This window comes from Mustela lutreola, chromosome 16 (genome assembly GCF_030435805.1).
Source record: "Mustela lutreola isolate mMusLut2 chromosome 16, mMusLut2.pri, whole genome shotgun sequence".
Classification (NCBI taxonomy): Eukaryota; Metazoa; Chordata; class Mammalia; order Carnivora; family Mustelidae; genus Mustela; species Mustela lutreola.
The window spans coordinates 33,572,672-33,589,852 of NC_081305.1; the positions used below are offsets into that span (position 1 = coordinate 33,572,672).

The window sequence follows — 17,181 nt, forward strand, 5'->3', positions numbered from 1 at the left end:
AAGAGTGGCCCTGCATGTTTCTTCAGTGCCTTGATGTCAAACCACTATCTCTGAGCCTTGCCCCTGCCAGATCCCGGGGTCAAATTTGCTGGGAGTTTTCCATCTTTATGTTTGCAGAACCTCTGGAGATTGTAAAGACTGCAAAGTTGAAGTAAAAGGCCTCCTCTCAGCATTGAAGCACCACACAACCCAGGTCTAATAAAGAACTCAGAGAGGTTATGTTTCTTCTAAGGCTAGAGTTGTGCAGGTTCCAGAACCCAGACAGATGGGGAGGATTTCTTTCCTCTCCTTGATGAAACTGTGGAACATGAAAAGTGTGGCAGCCGCTCTTTCTGAGCCACATGGTGGGCACACAGTGACTGGTGTAGGTTCTGTGCCAATCTATGTGAGAGCCCAGGATGACAGAGGTGATGCTCAGACTTCTTCAGGGTGCAGGCCTGACACCCTCCTGCATTCTCCACTTTCTGTTCTCTGACTTTGCCAGTGTCGGCCCAAGGAGAACACTGCCACAGGCTTCCCATAAGCAGGTAAGTGGGGCCTGTGCTTCTGCTGCATCAGCAACTTTCCTCTGCACAGCACCCTGGAGAAACCTCCTCATCTCCAACCTAGGACCCACAGACAGAGGGATGATGAGGAGCTCATTAAGTGTTTAAGCATGAAATATAGTGTAACTCTAGTTTGAATTAGTTTCTCTGAGCATTTGGGGATGGTTGAGGGAATCTGATTATGTAAATAATGCGTAAATTCCTCATGCAAAAGATAAACTTTCATCAGCTCGATAACTCAGGTTGAGCTTTGGGCTTGGGGTATAAAGAAAACACTGATTTCCTTAACTCAGTTGGTTTATTAATGTTTTTAAACTGTAATCGAGTGAGGCAGAGTGATGTGGGTAGGACAAGAAGAGCACTGGACAAGGTGTCCAGAGCTCTTGATTCTGATCCTGGCCTCACCTTGTGTGATCTTGGAATAGCCTTTTACTTTTCCTGGCCTTGGTTTACTTATCTGATTCAAATGGGTCACAAGATCTTGGTTTTCCTACTTCATAAGGATACGATGAAGACAGAATGAGACAATGGATGCAGAGCAAATGCTTCTTCAGGTGTGATATCACTGTGCCAACTGTTTGTCACCAATCTGCAGTGAGATAATTGCAGTAAGTAAGAGTAAACATTTACAAATTTTTATCGCAATTTGACATTGCAGTGACAGACAAATGTGTGATTATGGGCCTCACTTCATTTAAGAGGTTAAAAAGCGGTTTGAGTGTTGTCAAGTTCACATGATAAGTTATACTTGGCATGAGCTTCATACTAGTATTAGTCCATGATGAGTTAGAAATAAAACCAACAGAATAACAACAAAAAAGCTGGCTCTTCATCGCAAACGTTTTTGAGAAACAAGGATGCCTGTTCGTACCTTCAGAAGTCCCAAAACCGTAGGACAATTTGTAACTGAATGAGGTGTGGTGTGAAGAAGCGGATACCAGGGTAGAAACGCCGTGAGGCAGTCGTCGAGCTGGCTGTTCTGCTCATTTGCTATGTGACCTTGGATATGTCACTCTTCTCTCCAAGCTCCTGATGTTATATATAATCTCTACCTGGTGTTTTCTCCTTTTGACAAAGGTCCTGGTATAAAATCAAGAAGACCAAAATTGCTGTTAATAAAAGGGATCAGAATTGGTTTAAGAACTAGGCATAGGCTTGGGAGGTGTAACTGATTGCAAAAATGGCCACAATCCTTTATCCCTCCCTGCATTTATTTGCTTTACAAAATTTTTTTTTAATTTTTAATTTTTTATAAACATATATTTTTATCCCCAGGGGTACAGGTCTGTGAATCACCAGGTTTACACACTTCACAGCACTCACCAAAGCACATACCCTCCAGGGAAATACAAATCAAAATCACAGTGAGATATCACCTCACACCAGTCAGAATGGCTAAAATCAACAAGTCAGGAAATGACAGATGCTGGCGAGGATGCGGAGAAAGGGGAACTCTCCTACACTGTTGGTGGGAATGCAAGCTGGTGCAACCACTCTGGAAAACAGCATGGAGGTTCCTCAAAATGTTGAAAATAGAACTGCCCTATGACCCAGCAATTGCACTATTGGGTATTTACCCTAAAGATACAAACGTAGTGATCCAAAGGGGCACGTGCACCCGAATGTTTATAGCAGCAATGTCCACAATAGCCAAACTATGGAAAGAACCTAGATGTCCATCTACAAAATGATTTTATCTTTCACCATCAGGTGGTGGAATCTACTTCTTCTTTTGAAAATGGGATAGCCTTGTGACTGGCTTTGGTAATACAGTGTGGCAGAAGACAAGGTGCAGCAATTCTGAGTCAAGGAATCCCTGCCCAGCTACCATATGACAAGTGATGAGCTGCCAACTTGAGGCCACCCTAGATCAGCCAATCCCCCAACAACTTGGCAGCCAACTACAGATTCACCAGTGAGGCCACCTGGGACCAGAAAAATCAGCAAGCTTAGACTAGTCCAAATTGTTGACCTGTTTAAAAAAAAAATATGTTAAATAAATGTTTATTGTTCTAAGTAACTAAGATTTGGGGTCATTTGTTATGCAGTAGAAACTAATTGATCCAGGAGTAAAATGGCAAAATAAGATTGAGCCAGTTTGACCAGAGCATCTTTTTGTTTTGTTTGTTTGTTTTTTGAGAGAAAAAGAGAGCGTGATCATGGAAGGGGAATGGGAGAGGGAGAGAGAGTCTTAAGAAGACACCATGTCCAAAGCAGAGCCTGAAGTGGAGCCAGAAGAGGACTCTGATGTAAGACTCATTGTGAGGCTCAAACTCACAACCTTGAGATCATCATCTGAGCTGAAGTCAACAGTAAGATGTTTAACCGACTGAGCTACCCAGGTGTCCCAAACTAGAGCATCTTTCTGCCTTTCCTTCTCTCTTGCATTCAGCTCAAATGTTGAGTCTGCTTCCCTAATCCCATTCAGTGAATTATGTTATTTCAAACTGTACCTCCACCAATGACTCTTTGACATGCTGGATTATGGACCTGCTTGAAAATAGGGTGAAAGCTCAGGTCTCATGTTTCAAAAACAAAAAATGTACATCTCAACATTTATGTATACTCTGTATGCAATTTTAAGACTCTAGGGTTCCATTGTGAATCCCTCTGACCAGGCTTAGAGTTCCCTGTATAAACCAGTCATTCTCCCCATCTTCTTTCAAAATGTTCTCTCATTCTCCACTATAAAGGTTTCCCCATCCTCTCTCTTAGCTGCTAAAGGTCTTTCTAACCTTATCAGTTAATTCACACAAGACAATATTAGAACAATAATGCATTAAAAATGTAGAGTCCTTGGAAATGACCTCCAAAATATTCTCATATATAGCATCTCAGTTAATCTTTTTACAAGCCCTGTGAAATATAAAGGCAGGACCTGCTATCCCTACTTATCAGTGAAGAGACTGAGCCTCAGTCGAAGGGTGTGATTACTCAAGATAACTCATTTAATAAAGGGCAGCATCTGGATCCCTAGAGCCGTTCTATGTTACTTTGCTTTCTAGAGACATGGCAGGCAAATAGCAAAATCATATGGAGAATGCTTACCCTGTGTGTGAGGAGCATCAGGAAGACCATGCAGCCATATGGATAGCAGGGAAACCAGTAGGAGTTGAGGCCAGGAGGCTGGAATGCCTAGCAGATATAGGACTTTGGAAGCTTCTACCCCAGAGTATGAGCAGGAGAGATTGTCAGTAATATTTTAGGCTTAACCTCACCTAAGAAAGTTCCATCATTAATTGCATCAGCCTATAAATATCTTCCTCCTCCCCCGTTCCCAAAAAGGAAGGGATCTCAGAGTCTTTCACACAGTCCAAACTTAGAATAATTTACACTTCATCTTAAACATGCCAGTCTATACCTTTCACAGCAAAACACAACTTGTTGAATTTTATTTTTAAAACAACCAAGAGAAGATTAGTCTGTCTTGGGCACTTGATGTTCTTCGAACCAATTCAAGAAAAACGAGTCTTTGGCACTTAGTACAGTACTAGAAGCACAACACTGTGTAAAACATTGAGCTATTATTATTGTTGTTGCTATTGTTGTAATAGCATCCCTTCAAACAAGAATATTTTTATGGAAAGGAACTCTGAAGCCATTTACAGAACCCTCCCCCTATTTCTGTAATCCAGAGAGCTGCCTTGCCCATTTGCTTACTCAAATAGGGACACATTCTTTTTCTTTCTCCAAGGAAAAGGGACTATAGAACATCCTTGCCCTGGGATGTTTGTCTTTGAATGGCCTGGGAACCATGGGATTCAATAGGCACATTCTCCCCTCTAGGATTCAAAGTAACGAAGTACATGGTCTGCACTGTTACCATGGCTCCACTGGCTTGTTTGGCTTTCTGTGAGAGCATTTTCAACCTCACATTCCTGGTTGTATTTAAAAATTGTTATGTTATATGCTCAGGAGCTGGAGTAAGAGGGCACGGCTGGGCATGGAGAGTCTGGGTGAATGGAAGTGAACAGATTGGGTACATTGATCCAAGGCCAACACACATAGCTCATTTGGTGCACACTAATTCTGATCTTACAGGTCACTAATTTCTTATGGGCTATCCAGTCGATAACATAGGTCTCTTTCAAGTGGGGGCCAAAGCTGGAGTTCATTTCTTATAGAAATGGATGAACAGTGTCTTAGTTAAGAATTTTCTGATTGAAAATAACATAAACCAACTCAAGTCAGTTTAAACAGAAAAAGGAATTTGCTGGAAGGATAATGGGACCTCTCATGGAATCCTAGAAAGACAGAATAATTACATCTCTGGAAAAGGCTGGAGCAGAACATCTTTGGTGACCCTGAGAGCTATTATTTTTGATTACCCCATATTCATTGCCCTTTCTATCATCATTCCAATTTTCTTTTGAAAAAGTATCTTTTACCTTTTGAATACAACCTGGTAGAAGTGTAAGCAGGGGTCCCTTACCCTAGGTAAGGAGAAGCCACATCACCCAAAATAGATCAGTTAGAAACTTCCTCCCTGGAATTTGAACTTTGATCAGAAATTTAGAGATTAAAAGTAGTTGGGATTTATTTATTCTGGCTGTAGTGCCTGTCCCAGCCCCCTTTTCCCATAAGACTAATTCTAATGTTACCATTTCTTAATGCCCTGGAGGTACTTTTCAGGTTTTTTAGCTTTACCAATAATTCTCCAAGGTACCCCCATTCTAATAATTACTCATTTCAATAAATAACCAAAGTCAGTCTCTTTTGCTGGCAATAAAAGAACTCTGATCAATACATAGACATCTCTTCAGAAAATTGCCATTGATTTGGATCAGCTCACTACCCCTACTTTTTATATCTCACAACCAGAATTTTTTAGGAGAGAGAATTTGGCATATTTTGAGTCAGGGGTCCATTTGATCAAATCTGCCTATGGAGCAGGGTCATATATTATGAACATAGCTGCCAGAAGCTAATCCCTTTGGGGCAAAGGCAATTCCCAGGAAAGAGACACTTTTTCCAAGTAAAATGGAATACACACAGAAAACCTTGGCGATCAGAAAGCATCACATGGTATACTGAAGCAAATCTGGTACTGGGAACTAAGTGTAAGCAAGTGATATTGTAAATCAGTTATTGACTAGATCTAAAGATGCGTAGTTGATCATGAAACCCACATTTTGAGTGGCAGCACAAGCTTGGGTTAAAGCCCTCCATAGGCTCCATTTTGAGCTGTACTTTTCAACAATAATGACTGCTATACCTTAGTCCATCTAAACAGTAAATCTAGCCTTGGATAGTCCAGCACATAAACATAATGCGGATGAAAGAGGAGCTTCTAGTGTTGGACCTCAGAACTTTGCTCTTCTTTTCCCTAGAGCTATGTTTCTTTCCTACTTTCATTTGCTAACCTAGCCCTGTGATAACAGATATGAATTATCTATATGTTTGGCTTAGTTCTCTATTATACTTAGGCAAGAATAGCCACCAGTTATTTTCTTCCAGTGGTACTACTCATTTTCCAAGGCATTGATTGGGTCATTTAAGGAAGAAATCTTGTAAAAATCTGAAATCCCAATTATATTTATATCCTTTGGTCAATTTGCTCAAATATTTGTTCTTATTCTCTCTCTCTCTCTCTTTGGTTCTCACTCTTTTACAAATAAAGTTTCTCTGCACACTTGACATGCACATTTAAGAGGATTAATTTCTAATACCTTTGGAGTCAAAGACCACAAAAGCAGCTGATCTTCAGTAGAAGCCCCATTTGCCTTTCAAGGGGATGTCCTGGGCATCTCTCCTCACCTTGGCTGAAACCGAAATTTCTAACCCCTCTTATTTTCCATGATAAACACAAACATTGTGCACAGACACAATCTTGAGGCCATTTCTGACTCTTCTCATATTTTTCCAAAGAATACTCACCTCATGGGCTAGTGGCTACAGGTTACCAATGCTGTAGGAACTGAAATTTCCCACATTCCTGGTATTCCTGATCAGAGAACAGTGTTCTCCATTCTTTTCTGTGCAAGGAGTTGCATGGTAAACTCTAGAAAGTCTGTAAAATTAACATTTCATAGCTCAGAATACACATATTGAACAAATGGACATCTACATGTAAAGAAGATTGATCTAGACACAGACTTTACACCCTTTGCAAAAAAGTCAAAGTGGATCACAGACCTAAATGTAAAACATAAAGCTTTACAACTGGGAAGATAACATAAAGGAAAATCGAGATGACCTTAAATCTGGCAATGACTTTTTAGATATGACACTAAAGGCATGATCCATGAAGGGAAGTCATTGATAAGCTGGACTTCATTAAAGTTAAAAATATCTGCTCTGCAAAAGACAATGATGGGAGATTGAAAAGATGAGCCACTGGGGAAAAATATTTGCAAAAGACTTATCCGAGAAAGGATCATTATCTGACATATACCAATGAGACTTTAAACTCAACAAAAAGAAAACAATTAGATTAAAAAATGGGCCAAAATAATGGGATATCAAGACATACTTATTAGAATGGCCCAAATCTGGAAAACTGACAACACCAAATGCCGGCAAGGATGTGGAACAACAGGAACTCTAATTCATTTCTCTTGAGAATGCAAAATGATGCAACTACTCTGGAAGACAGTTTGGCAGTTTCTTGCAAAACTAAATAGACTCCTACCATAAAATCTAGCTATTGCTATCCTTGGTGTTTACACAGTGGAGTTGAAACCTTATGTCCACACAAAAACTTGTACTTTATAGTGGCTTTATTCATAATTGCCAAAACTTGGAAGCAAACAAAATGTCCTTCAATAGGTGAATGGATAAATAAACTGTGGTACATCCAGACAATGAATATTATTCAGAGTTAAAAATAAATAAGCTATCAAGTCATGAAAAGACAATCTAGAAAGGTTATATACCATATGACTACAACTACGTAATATTGTGGAAAAGGCAAAATTATGGAGACAGTAAAAAGATCAGTTGGTGCCAAGAGTGGGTGGTAGGGGAGTGATGAATATGAGGAGCACAGAGGATTTTTAGGGCAGTGATCTACTCTGGAGGACATCATAATGGTGGTTGTAGGTCATTACACATTTGTCTAAACCCATAGAATGTGCATCACCAAGAATGGACCCAATGTAAACTATGGACTCTGGGTGATTTTGTGGATGTGTCAATGTACATTCATCAATTGCATCATGAACCACTCTAGTGACAGATAGTAATGGGGGAAATGAAGAATGAGTTGGGGCAGAGAGCATATGGGAAATCTCTGCATCAATTTTGCTGTGAGCCTAGAACTGCTCTAAGAATGATCTTTAAAAAAAAAAATCCACATTGTAAAAATGAATCAAATAATCAACACTATCTTGTGCTGAGCCCTGTTTGATATGGGGGGAGCTGAAGGAGATGCACTCCAAGAGCAGTAGGCTTATGTCAGCATTATGGCATAGATGCTGCAATAATCCCATTTTACTGGTAAGGAAACTGAGATTCAAAGAGGTCCACCTGACTAGTGATTAATAGAGTTGGGATTCAGATCTAGAGCTCTCTGATGGCAAAGTCCATACTTCTCAAGAAACACATGAAAGAGCTGGAACAAAACAATATGTCTTGGGAAACCAGGGTGGGTCAGACACAGAACACTGTGTGGGAGTGCTGTAGAGTGGAAAGGATAGAAGAATCTGGTTGTCTGGAGAAAGAAGGGAAGGTTTCCTAGAGGAGGCAGAAATTTCCAGATCTTTGACATGTGTTTTGTAAAGGAACTGATTTAATGGACATTTATAAATAAGGAGATTTCACCAAAAAAATATGAATGTATGTCTTCTTTCAAAAAATCATCTCTCAGAACCCTCATTCTACTCTTGGTATGACAACAACTGACTATGCTAAGGAAACATTTATTCCCTTCCTTGGGATATCTGCTTTCTGATTTGCCCTTTAGTACCCACCTTTCCAGGGCTGCTTGGTACATTGTCAATTCCTGTCTGGCTCCTGTAGGCTGTTGAGTTTGGGGCCTCCCCCGCAATATCTGAAGGACTTCACAGTCTTCTCCTTTTTCCTTCCTTATGACCCTTAGCCCCAACCCAGGAAAAGGTCGCCCTAGTACATCCCAAGGTCAAGGAGAATTTTAAGCCAGAATGTCTGGAGTTGAGTGAGCTCAAATGATGAGGGAAGAGGTGAAGAGCTTTTGCCTCTAACTGGAACTGTTTACCCTAAACTGGAAGGTCTCGATGGCCACTTTAAAGAGCAGGCCAGTACCAAGTTTGGGCAGATCAAGAAAGATCTCAAATTGTTCCATAAGAAATTTAAGTCACACATGAGCAAGAATGTTGTGATGAAAGTGGCTATGGGCTGCTGGGGAACTTTTATCCTTGGATTGAATCCTTATACCTGTTATGTCAGCTGAACTGCTCCCCACCAAGCCCTTCCAACCACAATTACGAGAGTATGATAAGGGTGTCAACCACCATTTACTGAACACTCATTACATGTGATTCTGGACGAAGGGCTTCACATACTCATTTAATCATTTAATGCTCATTTAATATATTTTTTTAATTTTTTATTTAATTTTTTATTTTTTATAAACATATATTTTTATCCCCAGGGGTACAGGTCTGTGAATCACCAGGTTTACACACTTCACAGCACTCACCAAAGCACATACCCTCCCCAATGTCCATAATCCCACCCCCTTCTCCCAACCCCCCTCCCCCCAGCAACCCTCAGTTTGTTTTGTGAAATTAAGAATCAATGAAACACTCACCAAATCACATGAGTGCTGTGAAGTGTGTAAACCCGGTGATTCACAGACCTGGGGATAAAAATATATGTATATAAAAAATATATGTTTATAAAAAATAAAAAATTTAAAAAAAAATAAATAAATACAAATCTTAAAAAAATAAAAAAAATAAAAAAAAAAAAAAAAAAAAGAATCAATGAAACAAGATGGAATTGGGAGGGAGGCAAACCATAAGTGACTCTTAATTTCACAAATGCTCATTTAATCTTTACAGCAATGTTGTAAGGTGGGTATTGCCAGCTCCATTGTACAAATGAAGAAACTGTGGCTCAGAGAGACTAAGCAAGTGAGCCATGAGACACAGCTGGAAAGTGACAAGAGATGAGATCAGGTCTAGTAATCTGAATCCAAAGCTCATGTCCTTAACAATGACACCAGTGTCACTTAGTGTGTGGGCCGCAGGTTCCCTGCATCAGATGACCAAATCATAGAAATGTATATTCTTAGACCCCACTCAAAATTGGAATCTCTGTACATCCCCTTGGAGCCAGGGTGGTGTTCCTTGAGGCTCACAGAAGTTTAAGGAGGCACAAGTGGCTGGGCTTCTTTGCTCCCAAGGCACACCTCTGCCCAGACAGCACCTTCTTGCCCTTGAGAGGCTGGGCCTGGCTCACTGCTCCACTCCAGTCTGAGCTCCGCAGGCTGATGAATTATTGAAGTCATTTCATGGATCAGAAGGAATCTTCAAGGGCATTACCTTTGCCTCCTTATTTTTTAGGAGACAAGGAAACTGAAACTCAGGAAGGATGAGTGACTTGACCCAGGGCACATAACAACCCAGAGACCTTCCTTCTCCATCTGCTGTGTACTCCTTGTGCTGAGGGTTCCTTGCCTCCTCTGCCCTTCCTTCCCCCTTCTTCAGGCAGATGCACCTTTCTTCTCCCCGGTAAAGTGGATGGAGCCTCAGCTTTATTTGAGGGCTGGCGCTTATAGAGACAGAGCATTCAGGAAGGCACGGGGCCTGTCTTGCACTTATAGCAGAAAGTTGTCACCTTCACGGCATGCAGCCACAACATTTGCATTTGGACTGCTGAACATAAACAGAATCCAGCGCCATCCCCAAATCAGGAACTTCACCCAGATTGTCTCTGCCATGTCCTCGCATGAGCCCAAAGCATCTCAATTCTTTTGCTCTCGGCAGCCCCTGCCTCAAGCCTTTCAAAGCCAATAAAAATCCTTAGGTGCCACTTTCCCCTGGTTTTATGTTTTTTTTTCCCCTCCTCCTCTCTCTGTCTCTTTGCAGCTGCCTTCAAAACAGAGAGGAGAAACCTCTATTCGGTTCTGACAACAAGAGCTCTCCGTGCATTTTTCGCCTTGTGTTTTACTTCTGTCATTGATCAATAGACTTAAATGCCAGGCCTCCATCACAGCTGCAGACTTTGATTGCCCAGACTGTCTTGACCCAGCGGAGCTTGTCTGCTTGAGTTCTGATGCTGAGAAATGTCACAGTGGGGAGGGGCCCTGAGCCTCTGTCGGCTTGCAAGGGAGGGGAGTGGTGACAGCTCATTGGGGGCATCTCTGGGCATCCCACAGGCCCTGAGGGTTACTAGTGGGCTGGAACTCGTTCCTGTCTGGGGCTGTTTGCAGCCACAGGTAAAGTCTGTCTTAGTGCAGGCGTGGAGTGAGAGAAGCATCTCCAGTGTCCATGGCAACGGAGACTCATTAATCTGCTTGCCATGAAATCCTCAGGGAAAAGGGATGTCCACAAGGAGTCCCCCAAATCCTGGTCTTGACTGGGATGCTCACCAACAGTGTGACATTTGGTCTGTCACTCAACTTAACTGAGCCTCAGTTTCTACAGCTCTGAAAAAGCTCCCTATTCTCACTGGCAGTCTGAGAAGTAAACGCAGGCACGGAGGTGCTTTGGAAAGTGTAGAATATCATGCGAGTGGGGGGAATGGTATTCCTATCCTGGTGGAGGACCAGTGGTACAGGGCTTTTTTGAACTTCATCCACCTAATTGTCTCTTACTATGGAAACGCACCAGGAGATGGGCTGTTTTCAGAACAATTCTCACTTCCTAATGTACCATGAAAGTTAAAATTACAGGTAGATGTGGAAGAAAGGGTAACTAGGCAGTTTGCTAAATTATTCACAAATGCTTCTGTTCAACAGCTACATTTCAGTAATCCTCACCTCCACCTGCCTAGACTCACCTCCCTTAAGAACTCACTCATGGGAGGGTCAGGACCTTCAGGGCAAGCGTGGGAAGGCCGCTGTGACATCCGCCTCCTTCCCCAGTTGGGATATGGGTGTGTCTGTACCCTTGTCAGCTGCTTCCATGAAACAGAGGGTGTCAGTCTTAGGTGGCTGGGACTAAGTTCTGCTCATGTTTGAAAACCCTGCTGGTTTGGGTGGTGTCATGGACTAGATCTGAGTCTAGCTCAGCATCCGTTTGGGGGCAGAACTACAAGGACAATGTGTCTGAGAACCACTCTTCTCTGCCCACAGGCCCAAGTCTCTGACCACCAAGGCTGAAGATAGCGCCCCCTAGGCCTGGTCATCAACAACAGGCTGATCATAAAAACAAGCCCATCAAATTGGTGGGTTTTCTCTGAATCAGAGAGGGTTCCTTCCAAAGTGAGAGGCTATTGCCCATCCTTGCTGCTCTGTTGTTGGGGGTGGGGGTGAAGGTCCCGGGGTGTTAGATCCCCTGATATTTCAAGAGACGTCTAGAATGTGAATCAGGATGTGAAAGTGGCTAAATTTCCAAAAATCAAAGAAACATTTGTGAACCTCCTGTTTGCAAGTCTTGGTCTAAGGCTCTTCAGGCTGGGTAGGATTCTAGAAGGACAGGCATGAAGATGTCTGATTCACTTCCTTTTACTGTCCTTGCGGAGACATGATCCCTCAAAGTCCAGGCTGGCTGCCTTCAGCACAGACTACTCATCTTTCTCCCACCCCAGCTGCACCCCAAATTTCAGCAGAAACTGCTCACACCTCTTCTCCAGAAGGGCAGTTGAACAGAACGTCTGTCTGTCCACCACTAGCTTCCGTCTATTCATGCTGCTTACACAATCCCCACCTTGAATGTGAGACACAGCAAGGAAACTAACATTCTATATACATCCTCCCAGAGGGCAGGGCGAGAGGGTGGGGACACCATGAGTTCAGCAGTTCCTGATCATTTCCACCTAGTTCAATGGAGCCACATCTTATGTACATTTCCTTTGTGTTAAGGAAAGTACTCACACTTAGTAGAGAAAAAAAATTAAAAAAAAAAAAAAAAGGAGCCATTGGAATGATTTCAGTGAATCTGTTCAGGAGCCAACAAGCCGGGAAGAAGGGGTGCATGGAGCTCACTCGGTCATCTTGATGCCTCTTGTCCCCTGAAGTGGGATCCTATCTCTAAACTGCTAAGTGTGTTAAATATGGGTTGTAGGGTGCATGCCTCCACTTGGCGCTAATCCTCCCATGACATCAAACAGCAAACTTAACTGGTGATTCAAGTGTCGTCCAAAAGTAATTTGGACTTTCCTGATTTTCACCTTTGTCTCTAGAAGCCAACGTCCAATAAGAGAAACCAACTCTGAAAACAGCAGCTGCGTTTAGACATATTTTATCATTCAGAGCTGACACAAACCTACAATAACACCTCTCATGTCACTTGTGATGGAAAACCTGTGCTTGAGCCAGAGAGAAAGGGACAGAGGTACAGTTGGGGCACTGGACACTGAGAGGCCATTAGTGAAGCCCCAGGGTGGCTGTGGGGGTTTCAGAGCTGAGTGCTGCCATTCCCTAGGCCATCTCGGCAGGCTGCATGAAAACTGGGGCTTGGAGCATCACCAGTCAAGTGTGTTAATGGGAGATTACAAAACAAAGATCAGTCACTCTCTCTCTCTCTGACTTTTATGTTTCGTCTCTCCTTCTCTTGGGAAATAAATGAGTACAGATGAGCTAAAGGCCAGTCCTTCTGATCTCTCCTCCTGCCTCTTCCCTTCCAAGATGAAATTTGCTCGTATTTTTCCCTCCCATAGTGTTTCCACTCCACTCATTAATGCTAACGCACACTACTCCTGTATGTGTGCTTGGGCTGAGGTAATGAAGCCTCTTTGCAGCTGACTGTTAACTCGTCTTTGTTCTCCTGTAAAGCAATGTTGCTTCATTCTTTGAGCGCACTTGGAGTCTTGCCATCTCCCCCAGAGCTGTCCCAGGGCTCACGGGGCTCCGTCTCATCTGGACATGCCCAGCACTGACCATTCACTACCTGTTCCATCACTGCTTTGTGCCAGTCTTCTCCCCCTTGCTGCAACCAGAGCCTTCCTGAGGGTCACTCATCTTTTAGCTCCTGTCCTTCAGCCTGCCCACAGTACAATACCCTCAGAAGGAGGAGCTATGTGGTGTTAGCCCTATTCAGTGATCTGCGGGAGGTAAAGACATGCAGTAGGATGTATCGATTCTCTCCCTCACCAGCCCTGATGATGTACCTTGGTAAATCTGAAGCTTTTGCCCCTTATTGGCTTTAGGAGGGCCCCAGAGAAAGCCAGAGACCTCCGCCCTGGAATAACAACATCAAACTCACAGCAAGAGGGTGGCGGACCATCTGGTGCATTTTATCCCCCTAACTTACAGCTTAATCACTAGTTTGGGGGGATTGTAGGAGTAGGGCCAGCCAGAGTTTGGCTGAGGTATACATCTCTCTTTGCGCAGATGTTTCCAAAATTGGTGTTTCTCAAAACTTTCTGCACTATGTGATCACTTGAGGACCCTTGAGGATCACTTGAGGATCACTTGAGGAACCTTGGTAACCCTAAGGTTCCTGGTGTCTCATCTAGAGTCTGATTTGGCAGTGAGGTTGTCCTCCCTCTCTGTCCTGTTTGTAACTCTTCCTTGCATCCAATATCAATATTTCAGGAGGAAATTGATTCAACTCAGTGTTTTCCAAACTTGCCTCGCCATCAGGCTCAAGCAGGAGGGCTGATTAAAAATTTGGATAGCACTGGCTTCATCCCAGCTCTACTGAATCTGAGTCCCCAAGAGGAGGTCCTAGCATTTTTATTTTTAAAATAAATATTGTGGGACGCCTGGGAGGCTCAGTGAGGTAAGAATATGCCTTGTGGGGTAAGAATATACCTTTGGCTCAGGCCATGATCCGGGGTCCTAGGATCAAGTCCCTCATTGGGTTCCTTGCTCAGCGGGGAGCCTGCTTTTCCCTCTGCCTGCTGCTCCCCCTGTTTGTGCTCTCTGACAAATAAAAAAACCAATGAAACTTGAAAGTAAAATAAATGGCACAGATGAGTCTAATCAGTGAATTTATGAAGTGTTGACCTAATGAAAGTAACTTACTCCCCCATCATTCTATTATGAAAATTTTCAAACACACAGCAAAATTCAAAGAATTTTTAGTAAACCCACAATCAAGATTCTACAACTGGCATTTTACTATATTCGTTCTATTGTGTATCTACCCACCTATCCATTCCTCTCCCCATCCAGGATTTCATCGTTGTTTTGGGGGCATTTTAACAAAAATTGCAGGCATCAGCACACTCACCCATCAACACTGCAGCATGTGTATTATCAACAAGAGTTCGATATTTGTTTACAGTGTCTTTTTTTCTTTAGAGGTAAGATTTACAAAGTGAAGCAAACATATCTTAAATGTGCCATTGAATGAATTTTGACAAATGCATACATCCCTGCCACCCATGCCCCTCTGAAAGTAGAGAGCATTTCATCACTATAGAAAGTTCCCTCATACCCCTTCCCAGATAAACTTTGCCCCTACCCCTCAGAGACAATCTTCTGGCTTTATCCTCCATAGCTTTGGCTTAACAGAAACAACCTGTTAAAAGAAGCAAAACTAATTTCCTAACAATATTGGATCCATATCCCCAATATTTTAAATGTTTTTAGTAGAAAAGCTACAGTCAGAGCTATATGGGGGTCCTGAGTCCTGGGCCTGGGTGTCTGTGTCATCCTGCAAAACATCCTCTGAGGTGTGTGTCTGTTGCTCTGGCATTCCCAGGAACAGCTCTTGCAACTGCTATCTTGGTGCTCTGGTGTGCCCATAGTCTTTGTTCCCTCAGTCCTTAGGGCACTGCTTGATTCTGGGGAATCTTGCTCTTCCCAAGCAAAAAAAAAAAAAGATTCTAGATTCCTGGCTACAGCTTGCTATAATAATTTGACAAAGAAGATGAAGAAGAAGAAAACAGTTTTAGTTATTGGTTTTGTTCTGTTTCATTTGCTTGGTTTTGGGGGGGGCAGCTTTCTCGTTCAGATTTGGGCACATGGGTAACACAGTTTCATTTCACAGTTCTCAATAAAGCTACCTGAACTCTGTATCAGCAACCTCCAGCTACTTCCCTAACTTGCCCTCTGTAATATAAGCCTGTAATTTTCAGTGTGCAGCAGGGGCAAGCTTTATGGGCTGGGGGACACCACAGAGTCTCATCTCACTGCCTGATTGCCACAGGCTAATCGCATAGAACAGAGCTAACCCTCAAAATGTCAGAGAGAATGAGATAAGCGCCCCACTCCCACCCCCACCCCAACTGTCCCTTTGGATGAGAGAAGTGAGTGGTCTCTAGGCCCCTCAGGCCACAAGTCATCTACCAGGCTTTTCTGGCCTAACCCCTGAGCTTTCCTTCCACTTCCCAGGCTCCCTAAGCAATCAATTGCTCACCCACAAGATCCTGGCGAGTGTTACCTACCCTCCAGCCTTGCTTCTCTTGGTCTTGGTTTTGCATTCCCACAGCTCATCTTAAGGTGTGGGTCTAGCATTAATATACAAAGCAGGTTTTCAGTGATTGTTTGCGGAACTGTTACATAAGAGACTGGAGGCATTGTGACCTCATCCCCACATCTTCGTCCCCAGCCCCACACCAGATGACTGTCATCCGTCGTAAGCAGCCAGTTATTGCTTCCAGAGCTGCGGCAGGGACTCTCCTGACCTTGACAGCGAAATGGGGGTTTTAATCAGCCACAACAGAAGTCATAACTGACCCAAGCACCTTGGCTGTCCATTTTTGGACAGTGGTGCCACTGGCAAATGAGGACGTCTGGGAAGATCAATAAATGGACCAAGGCTCACTCTTCTGATATGAAACATGGTCTTTTGTTAGCTTGTAGTTCAGGCCGTGCTTGATTACAGTTCTCCATCTGCAGAAGTCTTGACTGAGCCTAAATCCCTAATATGAAATTGAATAGCATGTGCTACAATTCTAATATATTGAACAGGTAGAAGACTCAGTCCACAGGTGCCGAAGTACAGGAATTTTATCTGCTTTGAACTCTGAGCTCCCATCTCACCAGGTCACTGGGGAAGTCAATGTCAGTCACAAAAGGTGCTCTTCCCACATCCCAGATTTTGCTGGGCTCCTGGTGCTTCAGTCATTGAGGTAGTCCTCAATAACCGTTTGCCAAATATTCTGGCCTTTCCCCTTTCTGAACCATAGTACCATTTCACGTTCCAAGTCCCTTTTCGTTGGGTGGGGTCTGACGGCCGCTTCTGACTGATGAGTTGTGAGCAGAAGTTGTGAATCTGATCCTTGGCCCCATGAAAGCTGAAAGCCTATCTGTACCTTACATTCAGAGCCCAAAAGTGGTATAGTGGGAAAGCCTTGGGCTTGGATTAAAGTCCTTGAATTAAGACTACTCTGGGGGCCTTTGGCAAATAACTCAACATGCCTAAGCCAACATTTTCTTACTTATAATATGGTGCTCAGGATGTTTACTCCAAGGGTATTGGAGGATTAAGTGGCATCTTCTTTGTAAAACCCATAGCAGATTGCCTAGCATGTAGTTGGGGTTTAAATCCTCAAAGTTATAATCTCAAAGTTTCTCTCTTCACATGACTTGGAAGAGGCGTTGGTGGCACTGGGCTCTGGACAGCTAATGTTTCCCTCAAAGTCTGCCGGGTTCTACTGC

General features: G+C 43.1%; 1 long non-coding RNA gene across 1 annotated transcript; it reads right to left on the reverse strand.

Moving 5' to 3' along the window:
- Positions 1–840: 840 nt before the first annotated feature.
- On the reverse strand, positions 841–16,054 carry LOC131818766 (uncharacterized). Its single transcript, XR_009348931.1, has 3 exons — positions 15,966–16,054; positions 1,417–1,625; positions 841–1,134 (listed from the first exon to the last, which is right to left on the reverse strand). It is a non-coding gene; the product is annotated as an uncharacterized LOC131818766 (long non-coding RNA).
- Positions 16,055–17,181: the final 1,127 nt, after the last annotated feature.